At 37.2% G+C, this 27,433-nt stretch overlaps 1 protein-coding gene and 1 long non-coding RNA gene across 3 annotated transcripts in view; one reads left to right on the forward strand and one right to left on the reverse strand.

The window, feature by feature from the left end:
* The window catches only part of GALNTL6 (polypeptide N-acetylgalactosaminyltransferase like 6), a 1,097,978-nt gene that overhangs the window by 218,033 nt on the left and 852,512 nt on the right, over positions 1-27,433 (reverse strand). The gene's annotated exons all lie outside the window — the stretch shown is intronic.
* The window catches only part of LOC138921764 (uncharacterized), a 122,134-nt gene that overhangs the window by 33,547 nt on the left and 61,154 nt on the right, over positions 1-27,433 (forward strand). The window contains exons 2-5 of one of the 2 annotated variants that reach the window (XR_011434649.1): positions 6,747-6,853; positions 20,642-20,737; positions 21,608-21,757; positions 23,050-23,150. This is a non-coding gene — a long non-coding RNA (uncharacterized lncRNA). Of the gene's footprint in view, positions 1-6,746; positions 6,854-20,641; positions 20,738-21,607; positions 21,758-23,049; positions 24,829-27,433 lie in introns of those variants that run through there. The other variant, XR_011434652.1, reaches the window with a different exon arrangement.

A 27,433-nucleotide genomic window follows, 5' to 3' on the forward strand; every position in this document is an offset into this window, starting at 1 on the left:
AGTGGAGTGCTCGAGCTTAATCTTGGCCAGCCCCAAGATCACTTTTATTTTTATAAATAGCAAACAAGCACTTCATCTAAAGTGTGAATCAATACGTTATAAACATACTTTCTAACCTAGCTGTTCTCAATAAGGAGAGTGTAGGAAAAGGTGGTGAATTTTAGAAATCCTTGGAAATTTTTCCAACTGTATAGCCCCTTCATCCATTCTTACATGGCTCTTAGATAACTCCGTTTGGTGGACGTGGTAGACAGAACAATGGCCCTCTTGAAGATGTTCACATCCTAATCTCAAGAACCTGTGAATGTGTCACCTTACAGGGCAAAAGGGACTTGGCAGATATGATTAACCTAAGGAGCTTCAGATGGCAAGATTATCTCTGTGGGCCTGGTGTAGTCAGGGGATCTTCATAAGGAAGAGTCCGAGTAAGAGAGAGAGAAATTGGAAGATCCTACACTGCTGGCTTTGAAGATGGAGGAAGGGACCATGAGCCGTGGAACGCAGAGGGCTTCTAGACTGGAACAGCGAAGGAAACAGATTCTCTCTTAGAGCCTCCAGAAGGAATATAGCCCTGCCAACTCATTTCAGGCTTCTGATCACCAGTACTGTAAGACAATACATTAGTGTTGTTTTAAGCCGCTAAGTTTATGTTAATTTGTTACAGCAGCAATAGGAAATTAATATAGTGGTGCTCACTGGCGTGTGTGGTTTGGGAAAACTTCTGATACTCCTTCTACTGCTAATAAGAATCACTATTTTGATATTTTACTAGGAGCTGTTCAGAATAATGTTGTGCTTTCTTATGTTAAATTTAAGAATATTGATAAGGAAGAATGTCAGACAGAAGGCTTTGTTTGGAAAAAAAGTCTTAACTATTAAAAAGAAAATCTAGAATATGTCCCTGATGGGATAATGTACCGAAACTGGACTTCTGTCTTCCGTACAACTCTATAATGATGCAAGCTTATAGCTTCAAATTAGTCAACGTTACTGTCTCATGCATGAAATTTAAAAAAATAACATAAATGTAGGTTTATACTGCTTAAAAGAAAATACTAAAAAGTTACTAAAAGCAATTTATTATAGAAATTTTAAAAACTTTCATTTTTTATGGAAATAATAGACATTTTGCAAACTCCTCTAGTGATCTGATTTACCACAATTTCATTAACTTCCAACTTTTCAAAAGTATGTCCATAACCTAAAGCAAGAATATCTCAATAATGTTTGTCATGATGTTTGAAGAATCATAATAAGTAAATACTTAATGGCACTAAAACATAATTCTTAATAGTCTATTAATTTCTTAAGTGATTATGCAACAAACATTCTCTAACATGCTAAACAGAGCTTAGAACTGCTAAGTAAATAAATGATTGCTGAGGGGTAATTTTCAGATGATTCCAGCTTCTTTTGTGGGCACCTGATGTTGGGGATGTGATGGATTCACTGAAGCTGACTCTGCAAAGAAAGAGCTGGGTCGGTGTGAACCAGGCGCCAAGGGGAAATCAGACGAGCTGCCTAGATCTCCCTGCGTAATAAAGAGAGCAGAAAATGCATCACCGGAGTTGATCATTTTCATGTCCAGACTCTAAGGATAATTATTAGAGTCTTTTAGGGTATACGTAGTGTCTTTAAACGGCAGTTTTGTCAAAAACTCTGCAGAGGTATTCTTCATATAGTTTATTCCTATTTCTGACCTCAATAAAAACTGAAGGCACTATTTAATCATGATTCTGTGATATTATTTCTACAGGAGACTCAAGCAATGAGAGTCCAGTTCCACTTTTTTCAATGGAAAAAAATCCGTGCCATTTTTGTGCTCTTAATAAATGGTACTTTGCACACATAAATGTACATCTTTTTAATATTTTGCAAAGTAGATATTATTATCCCTTTTTTAACAGGTGAAGAAACTCAGATCAACAAAATAGATGGACTGACCCAAAGTGACAGAGCTGGTATTTGAACCCAGAACTGACAATAAAGCTCATGCTCCTTCTAGATTTGACACAGGAGAATCTGTTAGGGAAAAGTAGGATAGTATGTTCCCTAAACTGTGCCTGTCAAATATCAAGTGGCTCAATTAATTTTTGGATAAAAAGAATTGAAGCTGAAGGTGCAGGCAGGTGTCTGAATGCAAGTATTATGGTAGTGTAAAAGGACTCCTAGCAAAAAAAGAGAACTGGACACCTTAGTTACTCCATTTAGATGCAGAAATGTTGATGATTTATTAAGAAAATTTAAGATCCTGTTTCGGTGCTGTTGTCTTAACGAGGAATTAACCCATTTTTACACAGTGAGCTGAATGGATACCAGGACTGAATTTGCTTCAGCAAGCAACTTTAGATACGTTCAAATAGTCCAATAAGAATTCATCTAAAGACGCAGAAATTTGCAGCATAATGTATGAATGAGGAGGTCTTAGCCTAAAAGGTTTTGAGGAGAAGACATTACCTATCTCCGCATGGTTGCTGTTCAATATTTGATTTTAAATGTGCTGCAGCTTGGCTGTCTTCCAGGAGCCAATTAATGCCATCCCTCTGATTGGGGAGTGCAAAAGTGATTTGAGGATTAATCTAATTCATAATAAGCTATTCTTTCTGAAAACAATTAGCCAGCCAGGGTCTAGATTATTAAGGCCGTCCCTAGAATGCGGTAAGACAAAGTCTTTCAATTTATCTTGTATGAACGGAACATGCAGCTATTTTATCTAAAATCTGGTTCTTATCACCTAGATATAATTTAAGAAGGGCGTTGAAATACACAGTTCCATGTCATTTAGGCTGAGAATTTCATCTGCCAAAAGTCCTTTCCTCTGATTCTTGAGGGGGGTTGATCTTATAAAATGATCTGGAAGATAAGGGCTTTGGAATATGACCAGAAATCTTAACAATATTTGTATCATCTACTGAGTCAAGCAAGAACAATAAATAAAAGGTGGTAAACGGTGGGAAAAACTTATTATGTTTTACTTAGGTGACCAAATATATATGATTTAAGCAAGTACAGTTGTACAACTATAATTATTCCTAAACTCAGCGTGTTTCTCTGAGAGACTCAGCCAAGTGCTTTAATGATAAGACGACAGGCATCCAGGGCTGACCTTGACTTTGTTTTAATTTGGCTTGATGGTGTCATGGCTTTTTGATAAAGAAATAGGTAACAATCTGAATTCATATACCTAAGACGATATATGGATATGTTTTCCAAAATATAACTGTATCATGCTGAAGACCAAGTTCCTCTTTGCTGAAGGTTAGTGTTACTATAAGGCATTGCTAAGCACAAACACAGTGTTCGCTGTGTTGTGCAACGTTGCACAAGACAAGCATTGTCTGCAACTTCCACATAATGCCTGGATCTGCACCACCTGAAGTCCATCCATAGAATGTCCGCCTGGGAACCAAGGGATCTTTTCCTTCCTAAATCTAGGATTTCTTGGTCTTGAAACTAACACTTTAGATTGGAGATAGCTTAGAATGGCCCCTCTCCCCCAGTGATTCTCACTTCCTGGTGTTCACACCTTGTGTTATCTCCTCCCTTGGAATGTAGCCACAACCTGGGATTTATTTCTGACCAATAGACTGTGGCAAAGGTGAAGGATTGTCACCCACGTGGTTAGATTGCTTTACATTACTTCATTTTAGTGGACTTGAGAGAGATGCTCCAGACTGGCTTGGTGAAGTAAATAACCATGTTGAGGAAGCTCACATGACAAGGAACTTTAGGCAGTCTCTAGGAACTGTGATTGCCTCCAGCTGACGGCCAGCAAAAAGCTGGGGCCCTAAGTCCTCCAGCTGGCAAGCAATGAATTCTGCCAACTGCCTGAATGAGCTTGGGAGCAGATTCATCCCCAGTCAACCCTCCGGATAAGAGGGTTGCAGCCTTGCGAGACCCTGAGCATAGGACCCAGCTAAGCTTTGCCCAGAAGCTAAGCTTCTGGCCCATGGAAACTATGACATAATTAATGTTTGTTGTTTTAGGCTGCTTGGTTTGCAGTAAGTTATCATGCAGCAATAGAAATGAATGCAAGAATTTTTAAAATATCGAGTTAAAGAACTAAGTTTTTAAATTTCATAGTTTTGGGAGTATGCTGGTATTTTTGCTTCTCTGCTCCTGCCATGTATCGAGGAAGCAGATACTCTGTATTGTGAACTAATGTGAGATTGGTTAATGTATGCCCAACATAGGAGCATCAGCAGCTGCTGCCAGAGGCCTGGTATTTTTCCTAATACTTGTAGCTTAAAAGACAAGTGTCCATGGCTGTGCTGCATTGACTCGCTAAATAGGGTGAAACAGAACCTGCTTGTTAGGGCCCAGTTAACACTCATTATTCAGACATTTTTTGTTTTCAGACCATCTGTTTTCAGCAGTTCAACTGTCTATATGTTGTTGACAGGAATTTGACAGATTAATTTCGAGAAAAACATTAAATTCGATCAAGGGATATTTATAAGATGTTGTGGACTTGAATAGACAGGAAAGAAAAATAAACATACAACACAGAGGAATAAAGAAGAGATGTAAGGCAAGAGGAATTTTCGAGATTACTTATTGCTAAGGTGCTTCCAAATTCATTTGTGCTCTGTTGTACTTGTTTCTGATTATTTCCTCTGCTGCTCTTGGCTTTTACTACATGATTGCTCCAAAATGTGAACCACTACTAGCAGTCTCACAGATTTAGGTTTATTTCCTTGCCATCCAATCAGTCTTCCTTTGAGTTTCTGTTTCTCCAATTATACGTTGCTTACTTATGCTGTGCATTTTTATTGTGGTGGATTGGGGTATAAATGGAAGAGAAAATTAAGAAACTCCAATTCAAAGAGGAAGAAAAGTAAAAATCTCCCCCCAAATCCCTAGAAATAGGATGTACAGTCTTTATAGGTAGGGCAAATTAGATGCAAATAACAGGTGATTCATGATTTTTTTTGTCTTATCCTTCTAATTGTTCAAAGATTAGAAAATCAAAGAATGATTTGGGAAGTTTATAACAGCAGCAAAAAATAAAATTATTTATACTTTATTACAAATACATACTCTATTTTTTCCCCATTACCTACTTGACCTTAGATATATCACTTAATAGGTGTGGGTCTCAGTCTCCTGATTTTAAATTGAGGCATTGGAAAGCTATTCCTGTAAGGTTGAATTCTGGTTCCATTGTGATCACAATGTGTAGCTCAAAGGATTTGAAGGCTGAAATGAGAAAACATACTTTCCACTGTGTCTGATTCAGGATAGGGGCTCAGTAAATTTATATAATAATTCTTTTTCTTTCTCTTGCTTTCTGGTTTAATTTTCTACCTATGATTTGATAGGGAAGCAGCAAAAACTAACCATTATTTGAAAATAAATTGAGGTTGTGACTTTCTAAGAAGGAATTGAGATTTTTCTCATAATTGAGTAATTGCATTTAATATATTTACTTATAAATGGGTCTGTCTCTTCCCAAGCACTCTAACACATAATTACAACATTCAGGAAATGAAGCCACACAGGTAATTCTTGGCACTGTACATCATAATGAATTCAGTTGGGGTTTTAATACACACATATGCCATAGTGTCTTTTCTTTATTTCCTAGGTTGTGGCAATGACAGGAGCATTTACTACTTTCCATTGTTCTATTACTTATTGTCACAACAATAATAAGTATAAAAACACTTTGTAATTATGTAGCAGAAGAGCTAAGAAAAAGGCATTGCATGACTACAAATCAGAATTCTCATGTAAATTGTTTCCAGCAGTAAGTGGCATTGACCATTGATACATTCATCTTCCTGCATTCTGAGTGCAGAATTGATCGTTAGTATCTACACATCTCTTATTTAATAGAGACATCCTTTCTGTATTATGAATCATTTACACAATTTTAACAAACTGCCAAGCACATTCAAGTGTATACCAAAAGAGTGGTGGCCCGATGACATCTACCACACAACACAAAATTATTTATTCCTGCCATAAATGTTATGTGAAGACAGAATGATAAAATGTAGTTAGTCTCTGTAATCTAGGGACATGTGATTTAAGTCTGGAGGTGGAATAAACCATATGTAGCCACAATGTGCTCATGGTACATGACGGCTAATTGGTGGTTGAGACTGTAAATTCTGTTTGTATTTAGTGGAAGTGCATGAATGATTAAGTAGAGCTACAGTAACAGTGTTTCATGGAGAAGCAGATCCCTAAAGAATTTGTTTTTTTGTAGGCAGAATGAAGTGTCAATGTGCAAAATATTTCTGAATGACTTTTGACATTGCCATGGCATGTTTAAATTGGTGGCAGTTTGTAACAGCATAGGAAGCTAGCAGCAATATAAAAACCTAGGGGGAAGACAACCGCCACCGCCAAAACTGGACAACTTCAGTGTGTTGCGGGAGAGTAAAACTGAGCTGCTCCCTTCTTTGCTGCCAGCTCCGAAGGACTGAAGGTGCCAGGCACTGCCTTCTCTAACCTCCTGGCTTCCTTCAGGTTTCAGTTCAAATTTTCAGAGACCACCTTTCAGATGCTACTCTGTAAAATATCATATGCATTTCTTGCCTCACCCGTTGCCCTAGCCGTTGGTACTTCTTGTTTACCTTGCAGAACTTAACTCTTCTCCTAAGCCCTTGTCACGATCACACGCACACACACAGACACACACACAGACACACACACTTCTAGTTGTCTGTTTTGCCTACTGGAATATGAGCTCCATGAGGACTAACATTCTTGTTTTGTTCACTGTTCTATCTACCCAGAGCCCAGAAGAGCACCTGGGACATAGTATGTGCTCAAGAAGCATCTGTTTCATGGATGAATACTGCATGAAATTAAGAATCAAACTGCCCTCTATTTTAAAAGGCAGGTAAGTTGGGGCAAAGATGTCATGTTGAGGAACGTGGTGATTTGTATGTATTGACAACACCTCTGTTCACACTCTTCAGATAACTGAAACTTCGCCTTCTAACATCTGTGGGATCTGAACTCGCACAAGAGCCAGGCATACACATTGCGGGCTGGGCACTGCCAGCGTGATTATTGACAAAGAGGCAGTTTCTGCCGATCTGGCAGCGTAGATGGACCCGCATCACATTCAAGGCTTCCAGGAACGGCAGGGGAGAATTTGGCAGGCTGTATACGGCTGAAGAGAGATCTCTGCACTCATTATTACCCCATTCAAATGTCCCTTTTTCATTAATGGGAAACCAGACAACCAATCAAGCGAAAGTCCCACAGTTCTCTGACCCTTGCCAGTGCTGTAAGAAGGCAAAGTGTATTTTTTTTTTGAATGGTTACAATAGACAGACTTATAGTCCATAATGGGTTAAAGCTGTTGAAAGCTCATCTGGAAAAAGCTACAATTACTAACATTTACCGACAGCAATTGTGACAATGGAGAACAATTTTCTTAAAGCTAATTCAAACAATCTTTGGAGTGGCCATTTGTAGCAGTAAATAGTTTGCTGTTGCGGTAGACGATTTAAAGAGAAATTTTTTCCCCATCGTGTAGCTAAGCCAAGCACATATTGAAGCTTCCTTGGGAAAGGAAATGTGGGAGACATATCTTATTAAAAGGCATTCATTTCTCTGTTCTCAAACTAATGTGGCATGCCGCCGCTTCGCTACATAATGAGTGAAACATCGGTGCATAATTAGCCATCACGTTATGACAGCATGAGCTGTTAATCAAACAATAATTTTAAGGGTTGTCATGGAAGGAAGGTTCAAGTTTATTCTTGGATTTTTTTTTTTAAGTAGTACAAGCTGCTAGGTTGTGAAGTTCTGAAAAAAGAAACATCAAACCTTAAATATCAAAATTTTCTTTTTAACTGAAATAATATTGCTATTCATCCTTAGAGGTTGTCATTGCTATTCAGAATCGCCTTCAAGATTTTCTTTTGGGCTTCTCATCACTGAAAGTGTTTTAGTCTACTGAAAAGAAAAGATAAATGAAGTTAGGAACTTTAAGTTTTTGGTTAAGTCTTGGTAAAAATTTGGACAGGTAAATTTCGTTGCTTTCTGGTTTTCTCTCTTAAATCATTGAAATCACTTTTATACAATATTAAAATAATAGTATTTAGGTTTAAGTTTTATATCAACCAGTTAATTCAGTTTAAGAAACAAAACAAATGAGATTTGGCTGGTTTAATTGTTTTGCTATTGGTGTGAAATTACTAAAAATACTGTAGCCTGGAGACTTGGCCTTCTAGACTCTAAAACTTTTGTTCATTATGTCAATGTGGATGATTGAAATATCTATTTCACTCATTCCAACAAAGCTCCAATTCCATGTAAGCCTCAAAACCTATTTTTTTTCGTTCTGTCTCGTTGCGTTTAAGAGTGGAACATTAGTGCTCAATTGAGTTTTGAAGTCCCTCTGTGTTTGAAAGAGGCCCAGCTGGACTGCTAGATTTGGCCACTGAGACATCTGGGCTCCACAAATCCATCAGCTCCTTGGGCTGTGCACGTTGGAGCTACCATCCTGCTCACACCAGAGGACAGACGATTTCTTCCTACACTACAACTCTCTTCCCCCAGGACGGCTAATGATCAATAGTCATATCTTCAAAGAATATGCCATCTGTCAGTAGTAAGACAGCTAAGGGGAGACTTGGGAGCACTAAATGGAGAAAAATAAGTTTTATTTCCGTCAGTGTTGAGATTGGTAGGCAGTTCAGCAAATGAAACAAGAAAGGCTGAACTCAAAGTCCATAAGGTAGGGAAGTCTGCCTGCTCTACTTTATAGCAGCTACAGGCACCAGTCCCAGAACCTTAACAGAAACCTAGAAATTGATTGTAGTCTGCCAGCTGATCATTAAGTGAAGTGATAAGGATGACCATTAAGGTATTTTGACATGAAGGCAGATTTATGAAGTAGGAGTTTTGAAGGGGTATGAATTTCTAGCAGCATATGGATCTTAGCCAACTAATCCAGACTACTAAACTTAAAGCTAAAATAAAACTAAATGAAAATTAAAATAATATCATATCTGAATTGCAGCTGAGAATAAAGAGAAATAAATGATATCCATATCAGTGCATTCTTACAAAAATTTTCTAGGTAATTTTATGTGATATAACATAATAATATTGGCGGGTTGACACATTACTCTTCCCTTCTCTCTTTGGAACCCTAGATACAGCATACGCCTAATAAGGACATGACTCTTACCACAGAGTTATATTGATCAGTTTAATAGAAAATGCCATGAAATGTGTATTGCGAATCTTCTATGTGGCTGCAAATAGATATTTAGTATTCTTGAGTGTTTTATCTTTCCAAAGACTGTAATCACAGGAAGGATAGGAGAAACTAGCAATAGTGGTTGCCATCAGAGAGCGAAACTGAGGGATTATGAGACAGCTGAGGGAAAGAGACTTATTTTCACCATATGAACCTTCTTAGCTTTTGAAATTTGATTCACGGGCATGCATTATTTGTTCATATGTATGTTTTCAAAAATCAACTCAAAATGGATTAAAGACTTAAAATGTAAGACCTGAAACCATGAAACTTCTAGAAGAAAACATAGGCAGTAGGCTCTTTGACATCAGTCTTAGCAGCATATTTTCAAGTACCATGTCTGACCAGGTGAGGGAAGCAAAAGAAAAAATGAACAAATGGGACTACATCAAACTAAAATCTTCTGCACAGCAAAGGAAAACATCAACAAAACAAAAAGACAACCTAACAATTGGGAGAAGATATTTGCAAACCATATATCAGATAAGGGGTTAATATCCAAAATATATAAAGAACTCATACAGCTCAACAACAAGAAAACCAACAACCCAATTGAAAAATGGGCAAAACATCTGAACAGAGACTTCTCCAGAGAAGATATACGGATGGCCAACAGGCATATGAAAAGATGTTCAACATCATTAGCTATCAGGGAAATGCAAATCAAAACTACAACGAGGTATCACCTCACTCCAGTCAGAATGGCCATAATTAACAAGACATGAAACAACAAGTGTTGGAGAGGATGTGGAGAGATGGGAACCCTCATACACTGCTGGTGGGAGTGCAAACTGGTGTAGCCACTATGGAAAGCAGTATGGCGTATCCTCAGAAAATTAAGAATCGATCTACCACATGATCCAGCTATCCCACTGCTGTGTATTTATCCAAAGAACTTGAAAATGAAAATGAATAAAGATACATGCAGCCCTATGTTCATTGCAGCATTATACACAATAGCCACGACTTGGAAGCAACCTAGGTGCCCATCAAGGGATGAATGGATAAAGAAGATGGGTATATATGCACAATGGAATACTACTCAGCCATAAGAAATGATGAAATCTGGCCATTTGTGACAACATGGATGGATCTTGAGGGGATTATGCTAAGTGAAATAAGTCAGAGGGAGAAAGTCAAATACCGTATGATCTCACTCATAAGTAGAAGATAAAAACAATGACAAACAAACACATAGCAATGGAAATTGTATTGGTGGTTACCATAGGGGAAGAGGGGGAGGGAAAAGGGGTGTTTAGGCTCACATGTGAGGGGATGGACTATAATTAGTTTTTGGGTGGTGAACATGATGTAATCTACACAGAATTTGAAATATATTACGATGTACATCTGAAAGCTATACATAGTTATAATGCAACGTTACTGCAATTAAAAAAATAAATGACATATTTTCAAATTCATATATATTCAAATATTTAAATTATATATTTGAAGTATGTAATTTTCTCACTTTTTCAATACTTAATCCTACTTCCTTTCTCAGGCCTGAGCCTTTGGGATGTGCTTGCTCCTCTGGTCCCTAATAATTTCCAGCACCTAACGTAAAGGTGAAATCATAGCCTCCTAAAGGCCCATTCACTTGACTGTAGGTCTCTCTTAATTCTCTTCTTATTTTTTGACCCACCTTGCCTTAATAAATAGGACAATTTTAAAAAAGCTTCTTTTTACTTTTGTAATATTTCATGAGAAATATTGACAGGGGCAAACACACATATGCACACATTATGCATAAATGCTGACAGATAACAGGCATATATTAAATATTGAACTTCCTTTTGAGAAAAAGGATGATTTAGCCTCCTGAAGAAAGTCAGATAAGGACAGAAAGTGGGACTGTGAGAAACTCAGGGAAGGGTTTGATGGGAAACTGGTCCTCTTGGTGTATTACTATCTCGCACCTCTGAAACTCTTCTGGGAAATCTCTTAAGGCTTCCCAGTGCGTAATTTACAGTCTATCAGGGAATTAAGTATTCCAAAGCCTCTACTTTCCTGTATTTTTCATATGACAGATGCTATCAACTCAATAGGTGTGTATCAAAGAGGAGAGAAAGTCCTTTTGCCACAAGCATAGAAACTTGAGACTGGGCTACATTATTTGTAGGGTCTATCTCCTCCCTCCTTCCCACTTGCCTTTGTCTTCCTAGCATCATAGGGAAAAAAAAAAAAGGAAACTAAAACTGTTTTCAAGGGGATCAAAATCTGGGATTAGGTACACTTATGCCAATTTTCGTGGGTTAAAATTAACCTTCACACTAGTTCATTCATTAAATTGTCACCAGAAAGTGTATAACACAGAAGCAAGGAAAAGCAATCTTCCAGCTGTGGAAATGGAGGGAAAGTGTATGCTTAACGAGAAAGGAGAGCAGTACTTACCCATTATTGTGATTTCAAAGAAAAAAGTACCGTGATGAGGCACAATGACTTTTTGAAGAGCTTGTTAGGCATGAACTGGAAAAAACGTCACAAGCACTTCCCAGGATAGAGCCCAGATGCAGGGAAATTGACAGTTATAAATGAGTGGTGATCTGTTAAAGTATGCCTTGTTGCTGAGAAGCCATCTCATTTCAAACATCTCAAATCACTTGTACCACTCTTGAAACATAATCACCAAGGCTTTTCTGAATTGGACCTGCCATATCAGCCTTAGAGCCACTCTATAGAGCTGTCCTAAGAATTGCTGATAGGCTGTTCGTCTTCTATCTCAGCGAGACCTGAATCAAACGCGAAAATAAAAGATTTCAAATGGGTAGGTTTAAAGAGATGATCAGATAAATGTAGAATTTCCAGGAAACTAGAATTATTTGTGAATTTCTAGTGACCTAGGAGAAGATATTCTTTGTAGTCTTTTAATCTTTAATTTCCATTTTCATTGAGAAGATCTAGGATTTCAGGCTGCAAGGTCAATATAAAAATCTATTTCATTATTTATTTATTTATTTTAAAATTTTATTTTCCCTTTTTCTCCCAAAGCCCCTGGTACATAGTTGTGTATTTTTAGTTGTGGGTATTTTACTTTTATAATTAGCAAAAAGGATTGGAAAATAAGATAATGAAATTCTATGTACAATAGCATTAGAGCATCAGATACTTAGGAATAAATTTAGTAAAAGATGTGCATAACCTATATGCTGAAAACTAAACTATGAAATATTGCTCAGAAAAACTAAAAAGGACTTAAATAAGTGGAGAGAAATGCTATTTTCAATTATTGGAAGACTTAGTATTGTTAAGAATCAGTTATCCCAGATTGATCTATAGATTCAACACAATCCCAATCAAAACCCCAATAAGGTTTTTTAAAGAAGTAGATAGCAAATATTCTTATTGTTGCTTTAACAAATTGCCACAAACTTAGTGGCTTAAAGCAACACAATTTCTTATCTTATAGTTGTAGAGTTCAGAAGTCTGAAATGAGTCTAATGGGGCTAAACTCAAAGTGTTGGCAGGGCCAATTCCTTCTAGAGGTGGCATCTTGTTCCCTGCTTCATCCAGCTTCTGATGGCTCCCAGCATTCTTTGGTTTGTGACCACATCACTTCAATCTCTGTCTCATTGTCACCTTGCCTTTCCCTCTTTTGTAGTCAAATCTCCCTCGGCCTCCCTCTTATAAGGACAAGCGTGATTATATTTATGGCCCATTTGGATAATCCATGACAATCTCTGCTTTCAAGATCCTTAACTGAATCACACCTGCAAAGTCTCTTTTACCATATAAGGTAACATTCTCAGGTTCCAGGGGTGAGGAGCTGAATCTTTGAGAATCATTATTCGGCCTCCCATGGAAAATGAAAACTCATTCTAAAACTTATATAGAAATGCAAATAATCTAAAACAGAAAAGACAACCTTGAAGAAAAAGAACCACGTTAGAGGATTTATGCTACGTGGTTTCAAGACATACTATAAAGCTACAGTAACCAAGTCAGTGGTCTTGGTGTAAGGATGGAGAAATAGACTGATGAAACTACAGGAAAATAATACTTTCTTGAATTTCTCAGTATTCCTGTAAAAAGCCCTCACCTCCTGAGCTATATATGCTATGAAGTTAGAGATTGTTTGCTTTCACTTCTCCTAGAAACATTTTCATAGAACCTAAGAACTGGATCTATAGTGTTTTGGTTTTTTTTAAAAACTTGTCACCCCAAAAGCCAAATGGTTATATCCCTAGGTACCTAGATTAGCTCCAAATGTGCTAAGGAGACTAGAGCATTATATTCTTAGGTGTTTAAACTTCAAATAATCCAAATTTCTGCCAAACTGGTCATGTATTTTCTGATTTGATTTAAATAAAAAGTGATTCTTTTTGCAAAAATAGATGGAACTCCCTCTCCCCATCTCTCAGCCTATAGAATGTCGATGATCAAACTTTAGTTCGTTTAGGATTTACTCAGAGATTCCTAGATTCAACTTGTAGAAATTTATGAATAAGGGTCTGGGAAGGGCCCAGAAATCTATCTTTTTAACAAGATAAAAGAGTTTCTGATGCAGGTGGTCTAAGGACCTCTCTTTGAACATGGCTGTAGAAAAATGTTGATTCCCCAGAGAAAATGATGATTCAAAGTACTTAGTGAATGACTGGCAGCAATTTACAGATCATCAAAGAGGAGAATGAAGGCTTCCATGGAAGTCAATTAACAATGGGAGAGAAACAAAGTGGGTCATGGAAAACGTTCAAAATGGTCTATAGTATTTCTAATATTAGTCCTACTGATTAAGGTCCTCAATGAGGAGAAGAGCCTAGTGATAATATCGTAAGTAACAGTTCATTGTTTTATCATCTTTACTGTGCTCCATTTAAAGAGTAACTGCCTTTTTTTTTCTTTTTTTTGAGGAAGATTAACCCTGAGCTAACATCTGCCACCAATCCTCCTCTTTTTGCTGAGGAAGACTGGCCCTAAGCTAACATCCGTGCCCATCTTCCTCTATTTTATGTGGGATGACTGCCACAGCATGGCTTGACAGGCGGTGCGTAGGTCTGCACCCGGGATCCGAACTGGCCAACCCCAGGCCACTAAAATGGCACGTGTGAACTTAACTGCTGCGCCACCAGGCTGGCCCAGTAACTGCCATTTTATAAGTACCATTAGATGATTATTTACTAGTGACAGGAACTCTACTATTTTCTTTCTCTCTCTCTCTCTCTCACACACACACACACATACACATCTATCTGTACATTCTTCTTTAATCCCTACAAGAGGGGCATATAATATTTTATCTTTATTTTTCAGATGCAGAAACAAAATAAATGGCAGAGCCACAATTTGAACTCGGGCTGTTTGACTCCATTGCCTGTGTTCTTAAACCCTGGTCCACATTATTACATATAACAATCTTTTGAGGAATAGATTTGTAAATAGGAAGCTGGATGAGCTAGATCTTAAGTGACTGTTAGAAATAAATTTCTGTTACACAGAGTGAGCATAACCAACAGGTAATACACTTTTTAGGCAAAAATAAAGTACTTTTGGTGAGTGGCCTGGTTTAGAGGTGCTTATGGGAAATTTAGCGAAGGAAGTGGGTACAAGGCAGCACAGGTAACAGGGGACTGTGTTATAAACAAAGATGTTTGCACCCCATTTGGGGGGAGTATCAGGGAATCTTTGAAGATGTGACATAATGCAAGCTTTGGAAGACTAATTTGACAATGCTCTCCAATATAGGGTGGATCGTAAGTGATCAGGAATTAGAATCAAGGTGATCAGTTTTGAAGCAAATACATTATTTAGAAGAGAAATAATAAGCTCAGCTATTATTAGTTGGATCTACTGAAATTGCCAGAAACTTAGAGAAGATCTAGTCCCTGTGGCCTTTATAAAAGCGTTTTCACTTCAATTTCAAATTACTGAACTTGTGAATTAGAGGAACCACTGTTATTTGGTGTTTTTCACTAGATTATCTTGGGCCAGCTTTTCAGTTGGGTAAACAGAGTTTATGCCAGGTGATTATGTCGTGATTTTGAAGAAATTTAATATGTTTGGAAATAAATTGTGCACAGCTGCTCAATTCAACTATCCTTTCAGGCCATTTTAGTTTCTCCTGGAAATGTGTATGTCTGATCTTTCAAAACTACCTCTTCCTTTATATATGAGCTTTCCTCTTTGGTCTATGTTACAGATAAGCTTTGCAGAATTTTATTAAAAATACAACAAATTCAGCAAAATAGTGTCCCATCACTTCTGTCAATGCCAATATCGTTATACACATTCAGAATCATTTCAGCCTCTAAACATTGGCATTTCACTGTATTGTTAGACAACAGTCTGTGGCAGGGTAAAAATCTTAGTCTGGTTAGTGCAATGATAAAATATAGTACCAAAAAATAGTCCTGCATGCTAGTAATTAGAACAAGACCAATAGTCTACTTAGCTCAGTTTGGAAAACACGGGGTTTTTTTTATGGAAGCTATTTGATGCATCTTCGTTGTGCCAGAACAAATGGCATATTCAATATAAAAGTCAATTAAATATTTATTTGCAATTAGATAAATGAAATATTGACTGATTTGCTCACTTATACTTTTCTAGTAGTTGTTTGGTACATGTGTATCCTTCCCTTTTCTTGGTAGGATTAAATAATTCCTTAATTAAGTGCAGTGTATAAAATATAAGTGGTTCTTTACCTGATTTAGCAGTCTGAACATTTAAGTACACTTAGATTTTTATTTACTATTATTGATGATTAAAACAAAAACCCTCAACAATAAAAGAATAAGAGCAACAGCTATCATTTATTGAGTAACTAATATGTGCAGGTACTATGCTAAATCTTTTGTCAACAAAAGCTCCTTTATTTCTCATGATAATCTTATGAGTATACATTGTGCAGGTAAGAAAACTAAGAGTGAAAGAGGCTAAATAATTGTGTAAGAAGTCACACAGTCTGTAAGAGGAAAGTTGGGCTTTGATTCTAAATTGGTCCAACCCCCAAGCTCAATGATTCCTCTTCACATGATATTGCTTCCTATAATAGGAAAATTGCAAATATCGGCAGTGATATTTCATTATAAGAAATACAAAGACAGATTGTGGTGTAAACCTTCTCTTTTTATTTGTAAGATGAATCAGCATCACGTCAAGGATAAGCTAAACATAATTTGAAGACAGAAAGCAAGATGGAGCTTTAGCGTGCTCTTCCTTAAGCAGATAACTCTCAAATCTCTCTCTCTTGTCTGACATTTCTCCAAAGCCACTGGACATCTGTCCTTTGAGAGTTTCCAGCTGCTCAAACTCAAAATGTCACCAACTGAGCTCATTATCTCTCCTTTCAAGTTTATTTATTTCTTGATTCCTTTCTGCCAGTGGCTCCACAGTCTTCAAGCTATCCATGCTTAAACACCGGTGGCAGCTCTGAGTTCTCTGGCTCCACCCTATATTTCTCAATTGCTGGGTCCTGTCAATTCTTCTTTCAAAATTATCCCTCTTCTCTGATTTCACTGTTACTACTCTAGTTCAGGCTGCTTTTGTTCTTTCCTGAAAGATCTTTGTACCTCAGGACAGCACATTGCTGGTTCCACAGCAATGCTTCTGAATCACTGCCTTGATTGTGCTACTCGACTTCTTTAAAACCTTCAATGGCTTCACATTGTGTATATTAGAGGATTGTCAGATACACTGCAGGATTCCCAATTATATTTGAATTTAATAGTTGCATGGGACGTACTTAGAGTAAAAAAAATGTTCACCTGAAATTCAAATTTAACTTGGTGTCCTGTGTTTTTATTAGCTAAATCTGACAACCCCATTATATTATTGAATGTAAACTCTTTAGTCAGCTATCCCATAAATGAGCTCAGCCAATGGCTCTGGTTTTATCCATCACTTCTGCTATTCCTGCAGTCCATCGTCCAGTCAGATGATATTACTCACTGGACCCGCATACGAGTGATCCTGCTGCTGTAGACTGAATTTTTGTATGTCCCCCCACCCCCAGTTTGCATGTTGAAACTGAATCCCCAATATGATGCTATTTGGAAGGGGAGCCTTTGGGAGGTGATTAGGTCATGAGGGAGGAGCCCTCATGAATGGGATGAGTGCCCTTCTAAAAGAGACCCAATCGAGCTCTGCTGCCTCTTTCTTTATGTGAGGACATAGTCAGAAGACAGCAGCCTATGAACCAAGAAGCGGGCTTTCCTCAGACGCCTAATCTACTGGTGCCTTGATTTTGGACTTCCTTGCTTCCAGAACTGTGAGAAATAAATGTTTTCTGTTTAAACCACCCAATCCATGGTGTTTGTACTACAGCGACCCAAATGGATGAAGATACTTCTCCTGTGCCTTTGCCGAACTACTTATTTTTTTGCGGCCCAGCAAAAATGCTACCCCTTAGGTAGTCTATGTGTCCTCTGAGAATTCCATTGTTCTTGATTCATATTTTTCTTACTGTACTTATTCCATTCTAGTTTGTGTGATTGTAAATTGTCTATCTCTTCTCCATAGTTGATTGTAAGTTCCTTTAGGACAGGGTCCATGCCTCTTTGATTTTTATATATCTCCAATTCTAACATTGTGATTTATACATATTAAGCACTCAGTATTTATTAAATAAATGAATGAAATATTAGGAAAGACTTAACTCTAAAAAGGCATTTTTAATTTTTAAAAGTTCTTTTAACTCTAAAAAGGAATTATCCTTTCTCATACATTTAGCATCTGCCAGAAAGAAAAATAAAAAATGCCTAATGGGGGGCATGTGTGAATACTACTCTAATTATTGATTCATTATACTCTGTTAAAATTAATTAGTTCTTGGATATTCTCAAGAAAAAACAGAATTTCTTTCCTCTCTTTTTCATGGGAATATTATATTTTTCTAGTTTTACTAGAAGTGTAGACTATGTCCTATAACCTAGCAATAATTTTGAGACACCAGATTTTTCTGTTAATTAGGAAAGAAAAAGTGACATGGCCAAAAGGTAGTTGATATGAAAGGCCGAGTGAGGGCAGTGGGGAGGGAAGTGCACACGTGGACATTTGAGAAGCCACTTGCAAGAATAGTTAAGATCTGGATGTTGTGGACATGGATTTTCATTTTTACAAAACCTGCATTTTACACCCCTCATTGTGCAGCTTGGTATATCAAATGGGGGTGTTGTTTTGTGAAAACATCTGGTCTCAGTGATATATTTTCATTTATTTTTTTTCTCAGTTTATGTTGAGTATTCTGGTGTCAGGCCCATTGCATTCTTATTCCAACAGGTAAATTACATTAGTTTGGTTGTTCCTGATCTGTCACAAACAATATGTTTAAAGACAGCCCCGTTTCCCTCTTGGTGGACAAGTTTTACATGGCTTCAAGATTCTTTAGCTCTGATTTATTAACTATTTTTTGAGAACATGTATGCAAGCTGTATGGTGTTGGAAAAGCAATGCCTCAGGAACATAGCTCTGGCTTCTCTGAGCCTAATCAGTATGTAAATCATCAAGTAGAATACAAGTGCTCCACCGGCAAAATAGTCAGAATGTCATTCCCACCACTGCATATGGATGAAGCCATGGCTGATAAACTCCTTCTCCAAATGCGCTCTCTTGCTGCATTATTTATGGACTTCGAAGATGCAGGTTGACTCCTGCAGTAATTTCTTGGCGCTCTTCTCTTCCTAGTGGGGTCTGTGAGCAGTAACCTGATCCTTGGATGGAAAGCATTTATCCTTTCCTTGACAGTAAAATTGTTACTCTAGACAAGCAACAATTGAATTTTTTTCTTTTTTTTAAATTTTGTGCCTTTACAATCGTAGAAGTTGGAAGGAAAGAGAAGGTTTCCCTACTTTGGTTGTCCTTGTATATCTAAAAAAATATTTCATATGCTTCCAGATGGTCCTTTTTAATTAGCATTGGTGCTTGGGATTGTTAAGGCATGTTGTATTATCTGAAAATTTAAATAAATATTCTCAATATTATGTAGTTCAAGTTCTTCTTCCCTCAAGTCCCTTTTCTTTTTTTCATTCTGTTAGTGCTACTGAAAGCATCCACAGAGATGGCAAAACTTGTTAAGCAAATTTACTGCAAAATACAGATTTTTTCAGGGAGCCGCAAAAGGGAAAAGGGATTTTTGCAACCTAGACATGGAATGCATAAAATACTTCAAATAACTGAAATAGAGTTTTCAGGGCAGGAGGGATTGTCTATAAAATATCCAAAAATTTCGCTTGGGAATGAGTACTTTACTTTTGCTAAAACCTGAAAATTCCCTTGCAGCAATTGTACATATTAAAATAAGCACAGGGATTGAAGGAATATGCTCAAGCCAAGGAAATGTTTAATAAGCTGTGCAAGGAACAGAAGTGGGGAGAGGAGAGGCGACAGGAATAGGAAGAGAAACTGTCTTCCTTTTCTTCTTTTTAAAAAATCTCTATCATTCCATCTGCCCCAGCTTTTTAACAAGCCCATCAGTTGCTTCATTCTACTGGTTCCTATCTGCCTCATGTTACATTTGAATGCTGCTTGTTAATTTCTCCCTGAACATTTTCTTTCTTTTTTTTTCTTCTCTAAGGTCATTCCTGAAACATGACTAAAATTTGCCTTTGAAATGTGGTGGCCCTTTTTCTTTTCCACACAGTTATTTTCTATATTTGGTTTCTTTGTTTTTTTGAGCAAGCACGTTCGCATTTGTTGGGAAAGTCTGAGTTTGGTCTGAAGATCATCTTCTGCTCTTTGCTTCTTGTGCTTGGATGAGGGTGGAGGTGCGTCTAGAACCCCCCCCCCCGCACCCCCCCCCCCCCCCCCCCCGTGTTCTCAGCTGAGTTGTGTTGGGAAAGACTGAGCAGGTTGGATGGAAACAGCTATTTGGTCAGCAGGTAAATATCAATGCAAAGCTGTCAAAATCCAACTCACTCAAAGGCTGCAGAAATACACAAAGTTTTATCACCCACCCATTTTTCTGGTGCTACTGGTATTTCATATTATGGTCGGATTCCATAATACTGAGTTAATGTTAAAACCAGTAATGAGCAAATGACTAGACTCCTTCAGTGGATGGAAAATAATTAATAAATGATAGTGTGGCAGAATACCCAGGATTGTGTACTCCGTAAGGGTTTACTCATCTAAGATGAATAAGCAGTCAATTCCACAAAAGCTATTTACTAACCAAGGTCTCAGATGGGTCATAAAGTGTTTTGGATTCATGCAGTAATTTTCCTCCAAGAAATTTCATTCATTCCGATGCTGAAGGACAATATAAACGTGGAACTGTATTTTTTTTCCAACATATCCCTTTAAAAAAAGCAAGTTTTAGAAATATTTGTACTATACTACTCTTTCTGTAATGTTCTTTGGGGAACATTAATTTTCTGTAAGTCGCTATGGTTGGTCTTTCTTTGTTCTCTTTGTAATATAAATGTATTTCTATCTGTATTGCTGATTTCCTTTTCTTCTTAATTGCCCCGCAAGCACATACTCCTGAAAATCAGTGTTGATCACTGTATGATGTACAGTTGAAAACCCAGCTGCTGTTCCCACAACTCAGCACTCAAGGGAACCGAGGAGGTAATTCATTCTTGAATTGCTATTATGCTACTGTCCCAGAGAAGGGTAACTTGTTCCCCGGGGATGATCTTTTTCTCGAATATGTGTTTTTTCTCGAATATGTGAAAACTGTTTTCACAAAGTCCTTCCTAAAATTTCTGATAACTCTTCTTTAGAAAGTAAACTTATTTCAAGACAATATATGCAGTTTTTGTTAAGCTTCAGTATTCTGCATGAGACAAACTACCTCTAAGTTTACTTTTTTATGTGACCTTATTGTTATGAAGGGATAGACATAAGATAATCTGGAAAATAGAAAGAGGCAAATAGCAGAAGAAAATTACATATGGTTCTATTGTCCAGAAAGAACCAACATTCCCATTTTGATTTATTTCCTTCCAGGTACATACATATACACAAATACTACACAAATTATAATTTTAGACTCAAGAATCAAGCATTTACTCATTTTTATAATGATTCTTCGAAAAGGATCATTTTAAGAGTTTTTATTTATTGAGTATTATAAGGTTGTATAATATTTACTTCACCATTCTTACATTTAATTTTTAAAATATATCTTTGTTATTAAAAGTAATTCTACAATGAACATTATTATATAACTGATTTTGGCTGATTATTTCCTTAAGATAGATTCCTAGTATGAAAATTATTATGCAAATGCATAAAAAACCCAACTTTGATGGATATTTCCAAATAGTTTTCCAAAAATGTTTTAATAATAGACTTTCTCACTTTGTCAAATTATTTTCCCTCAACTTGTTAGGAAAAAAATAGTATCTTGTTTGAAATGGTTTTTCTTTGGTTATTAACAACATCGAACATTCTTGATTTCTACTTCTTTGTGCATTTTCTGTGTTCTGATTCTAGGAGTCTGGAGAGATTAGCTTTTTCATTAAAGGCGTTTGTCAAATGCCAGTGAGTCTCTATTCTCAGCGCTAACCAAGCTCCGTGGATACAGTTCCTCACGTTTGGCATTTGGGAAGTCAGATGTGAAAGCTTCGGAAAGATGCTTACGAGGTAATTATTTGTTTACTTATTCTTACATAACTGTCTGTTTTAAGAAACTTGAGTAGAAAAACTGGAATTTGTAAAATAAATTACAATGCAATGATTTTCAAACTGCGTTTCCTTCATTCCAGTCTATGACCTAAAGCATTTAAATATCTGAAAAAGATAGAAAACTAAATTGTTTCAAGCCCTCTTTTGATCATCAGGGAGAAAATGAATATAAAACAGTGATATTTTAATACAAGACAACACCAGGTACAGCTGAATATTCCAGATCCTAGCCTGGATAGATCCCTGACTGGACATTTCCCTGATTACTTATAAATGTAGATCTTACCAGTGCATTTGCTTTGGTTTTCTAGTTTTTTAAAAAAAATTCATGGCATCTGTGCATCTTTGTCTCTAGATTGGAAGTCACTCAGCTGTAATATTTTTTCTCCTTCCTTTGCATTACTCCTCTGGCTCCCAGTGTACACAGACCACGGTGCTCTGTGCTTGGTACATGGTGACCGACTAATGAGTTACTCAAGGGAACCACACGGGTAATTCTTTTTTTGGTAGCAATTATGTCACTGGCAGCCATCACATGGCAGACTTGAGAGTTGTTATTTAAGCAAAGAGGAAACAAAATCGTGGAACACATCTAATGTTGTTTACTAAATATTTATCTTCCTTACTGGGAAAGCTTGTTTTTCTGATCTTTGAATTCTCCAAAACCTTGAAGGAAAGCATAAGTAAATGCTATTTTCATCGACTTTTTTTGACTGAGTCTGCTTTTTGAAAGATAATTTTCATCCAACCTGGTTTTTCTTCCTCTTCAAGAGTTAACTGTGATATTATCAGCAGGACGTATTATCATGCGGTAGTGCTTTTATACAACACTTAACCGTGATTAACGTCACAAGATAAATTCAGAATGTCGTTTCAAATTCCGTAATTTGAATCAACCTGAAAAAGAGCTAATAAAGGCACGTCTAAGGGAGGGGCCAGGGATAAGGCAGATTAGAAAAGATGAAGAAGTAGGCTGGGAATATTCCAGTGGCAATCTCATGTAGTTTACTATCAGCATTTTTTTAATTTAAAGTTTGCCACAGTCATTTTTCTTTGGCGTGATTATTGTTATTTTTTTGGTCCCCCTTCACTGGAAATTATTTAACAGCTTTTTGAATAAAAGCTAAGTCAAATGGCATGAAGCCAGTTTCATTAATGGAAGAACATTTATGCAGCTGAGGCCCCCAAGAACTGAATATTTGCATTTGTAAACTCCTTGTGTCTGTCTTTTCTCTCCTGTACTTCTGCAGTTGAATGAGCAGAAGCATCATTGATGTTCACATAAGCTTTTCCAGGCTATTAAAAAGCAGATGTATAAAACAAGAATGCTTTAATTTTGCTCTTCAATATGGTAAGTAGATTTTTAAAAAATTATATAAATTACTCGAGGGCAGGGAAGATTGTCTTTTGTTTTAAATTGGAAAAGAAGATAAGATCAATGATTATTTACCCTGTCATTGATCTGGCACAGTTTACAGTCTCTGGTCACATGCTTGCACTTAAGGATATGTCACTTTACACTTGATACTAGCTAACTTGATCAGATTGAAGATTCCGTAGTGTCTCCTGAGAAAAGGGAACAGTAGAAAAGCATATAGATATCAAATGATCCTTGGAAAAAAGTCTTCTCTCATTAGCTCATCCCAAATAACAAACAGTCTACAATTTTCTGGATTCCGATAGTGAATTTTGAACACAATACTGATTACGTCCAATAAAAGGACAGTTCCCAAGTCGTGTTTTATAATAAAATTCTCCTCCCACATATGAAAGTAAATGTGTAGAACTGGGCTACAATCCCATAAGTCTTCCTTTAATTCAGTGTCAAGGTCCATAGAATAATTTCTGAGATTTAATAAGAGGTCTAGAGATTCCCTAAGTTGTACCATCTAACTTTTCCTTTCTGAAAAGTAGGTATTTCTGGGAATAGGCTATAGCGGGGACAACATTGTTGTATAATCCTGCCTATTCTTAACTTGCCTATCCAGGGTCAGTCTAGTGTTCCCCTAAATTTTTACCTTAGAACTTGTTTGCTCCTGCCACAAGCAGTGAAGAGCTCAACCAGGGAACTGCTCCCTTTTCTTTTCTCTCTTGGTCCACATCTTTTTTGAGTCTTATTTTCTTACTCTCATCTTTCCTGTCTTTTACTTTGACTCCTGATGTTGGTCACTGCATTTAGAGAACTTTTTGGGTGACTTTGTTTATTTTCTCGTGTCTATGGGCTCCTTTGACATCACCAACCATTAGGGGCCCAGAAGAGGCATGAGAGGTACCCTGTTCCACCTCTCCATTCAGAACCACATTGGGGTTGGGGTGAGCATTCAGAGTCACCTGGAGAAGAGCAGTCACAGCATCCAGCAGTAGTGTGGAGTTGGCTGTGGGAGGTAGATTGGCAGTGACCAGTGTCCTTGACCCTGTGCTTCATTCGTTAACAGCGGAGGTAGCTAGAAAGGAGCAGGCCAAGGCAGGTTATTTCTGGGGAAGTTGTGGGGAAGCAGGGCATCAATGCTTTCAAGAGTAGAAAACAACTCTACTCATCAGGAAAGGGATCATCACAGCAGAATTGGGATCTCAGGAGTAAGATGGGAAGATACGAGCAGAATAGCCAGTAGGACTGGTTTGGGAATAGATTTTTAGGACAATTCTAGAACTAATGGTACTAATTATTGCCATTAGGTAATCCTATGACCCAATAATTTTACTTCTAGGTGTATTCCAGGGGAGCTCTTGCATATTTATACAACGAATTATGTTCAAGGATTCTCGTAGCAGCCTGGTGAACATAATAGAGTGGTTTTAGTTCAGTATGTTTCTCTTGTTGTCCTAGCCAAGATTGAAAGCTGAGACTCACAGGGAATAAGTAACCCATGTTAAAGTTCTGAGACCCACCACAGCGGTTGGGTTCAGCCACCTTTCTACAGGGTTGACTGAGAGATTCTAGTTTACATAACTGGCCCTCTCTCCTCACCACAATCCAAGTTGATATAAGAAGACTTCTGAGAAGTGAGAAAGACTATAAACATTTCAAAGAGTAAAAGATTTGTGAAAAAAAAACCTATTCGTTCTCTCTGTCTTATCCCAAGAAAATCACTCCCACTTTTATGGATGTGTGATGGAAAGAGAAGCTGGCATTTCACTTCACAGCTCGATGTGCATGGTTAGTGCATCAGGAAGAGATGGTACAATAGGGATTGTGAGGCAGGGAAGATTTCCAAACATCCTCCCTCCACGTGGCTAGGGTAGGAGACCCTAAAGGGTGGATGAAACTGCTGACTACAGTCTTACCTGAGTGACGAGAGATGTGTCTACTAGAAAAAGACTGTGACAACCAGCTTTATATCAGTGAGAATATATTATTGGATCTTTCCAGGGACCATTATGCCCAAAGGAGTCAGACTGTGTACATGGATCCAATAGGTAATAAACCAAAGTGGTCTGGTACTCCCAGTTTGAAGGATTTAACTGCATCCATTTCATTGGCCAGAATAATCAGTTGGCCATTCCTTCTTTGAGGAGGGCAGGTAGTTTATTCTCCACGTACCCAGTAGCAAAGGAGAACTAACTGTTAGTGAACATTGGTAATTTCTGACACTTCTCCCCTGTTACCTGCACGGACAAAATTTCTGGATGAAGATAGACTAACTGGGGAGTTCAGGGGCATTTTGCCTTTGCACTCTGCCCCTTCTTCTTCTTGCGGTTATAGGGCAAGAAGGTAGGTGAGGAGGCAGATGAAGGTAAATAACTACATTACTGACACAACTTGACTACAATGGGTTGAGCCTCCTTGATTAACTGGTTGTATGTATAATAGAGAAAAATTGGGAGATATCTAAATATCCATCAGTGAGAGTATGGTTAATAGAATGTATTGCAGTAGTTATAAAGCAATAAATTTTGATATATAGGAACATGGATAGATCTCAATTGTGATGTTGAATTAAAAAAAGCATATTGCATAATACTAATACAGCGTGACATCATTTATTTAAAATTCAAACATATATACAAGACTCTATCCTATACTTTTCATGGATATATAGATGTATATGTGTATTTGCGTGCCAACAGAGATGGACTAGAAGTACATACCACATTTATGATATTCCTTAACTCTTGAGAGAGAAAAGTTGTGGGCAAGAGGGAGCCAAATGGTACTTTAATCTTATGTGTGATGTTTATTTATTTGTTAATCTAAAAACCTCTAGGTAAGCATGACAGAATTTTTACAATTGTCAGTAATTACAATGGTAGGAACATACACATTTGTTCTCATTATGCCCTGTATCTTTTCCTATTTTTATGATTTATCAAAAATTATGTAAAACACAATGAAAAGACAAAAAAGTACAGAGGACATATAATCTTAACACCTCGTTTAAATTTGAGGAGGCAGATCACATATATGTTCAGTTGTTCGCATAAGAAATGTCACCAGGATTGATATTTATGGAAGGTTTCTCATATGGTATGTGGCACATTACCTATTTTCTAATTATTTCATGGATGTCCTGATTTGCATGTAGTTTGCATAATTCTGCAAGGTGATGTTGAATTCAATTGACATTTCTACTTTGTGGGTGAATGGAGCTTAAAGATTATAGTTAGAGAGTTTAAATTCTGAGTTTAACACTTCTTAGTTTTGTGACTCTAGGCAAGTCTTACATTCTCTTTGAACATCAGTTCCCTGGAAGTAACATGGGGAAAATAGCCTCTGCCCTATCTCTCAGGACTGTTGCCAACATATTACCGATGTGGAAACATTTTAAAGCCTGGGCAGCACCATAACACATTAGTTTCTGAATTTAAATTTTATCAATTAAAAAAATAGATTTGAGGCTGATCTGTGGCCTAGTAGTTGAGGTCTGCGTGCTCCATTTTTGTGGCCCAGGTTCATTTCCTGGGCGTGGACCTACACCAGTCATCAGCAGCCATGCTGTGGCAGTGACCCATGTACAAAATTGAGGAAGATTGGCACAGGTGTTAGCTCAGGGTGAATCTTTCTCAGAAAAGAAAAAGAAAAAGAAAAAAGAGTAAGGGAAGGAGCAGTGAAGTAGAGAGACAGGGACATGAATTTTCTGTCCCAGTGTAGCAAATGCTTGTAAAATCTCAAGGCCGAGGAAAACAGAAACTTTGTTTTCTTCTCTCTGTACCTGAAGAGTAGCCTACAAGATGATGCATTAGAGATTACACAGGGTAAAGGTATAGCGAGGCCAGACATACACCAGATGCATGATCAATAGAAGCACTGTAAGCAATACTTATTTATCAATTTTTACGTAGTTATAGGGTCAAGTAAAAATTAATGGAAAAAAATGAAATTAGAACCTCTTCAGGGTTTTTGCTAAGAACATCAGATAACACACAGATACAGTCCTGCACTCCAGGAATATCTCAAAAAAAGATCAATTTAATCTTTCAAAAATACTTTTGAAACATAGTTCTAAAATGAAAGTTGGTCAGTTTTATAATGTACAATATCACATTATACCCAGATGAGAATGAATCTCTCTCTTAATATTTTACAAATTAGTTTTGAATGCAGAAGACTTGGAAACAGAGAAGTTAACCTTCTACTTTAGTGTCCAGAGAAAGTGTGCAAACATGTCTTTCTTCTAAAGGAGGCGTTAATTCCTT

Source organism: Equus caballus, chromosome 2 (genome assembly GCF_041296265.1).
Source record: "Equus caballus isolate H_3958 breed thoroughbred chromosome 2, TB-T2T, whole genome shotgun sequence".
NCBI lineage: Eukaryota > Metazoa > Chordata > Mammalia > Perissodactyla > Equidae > Equus > Equus caballus.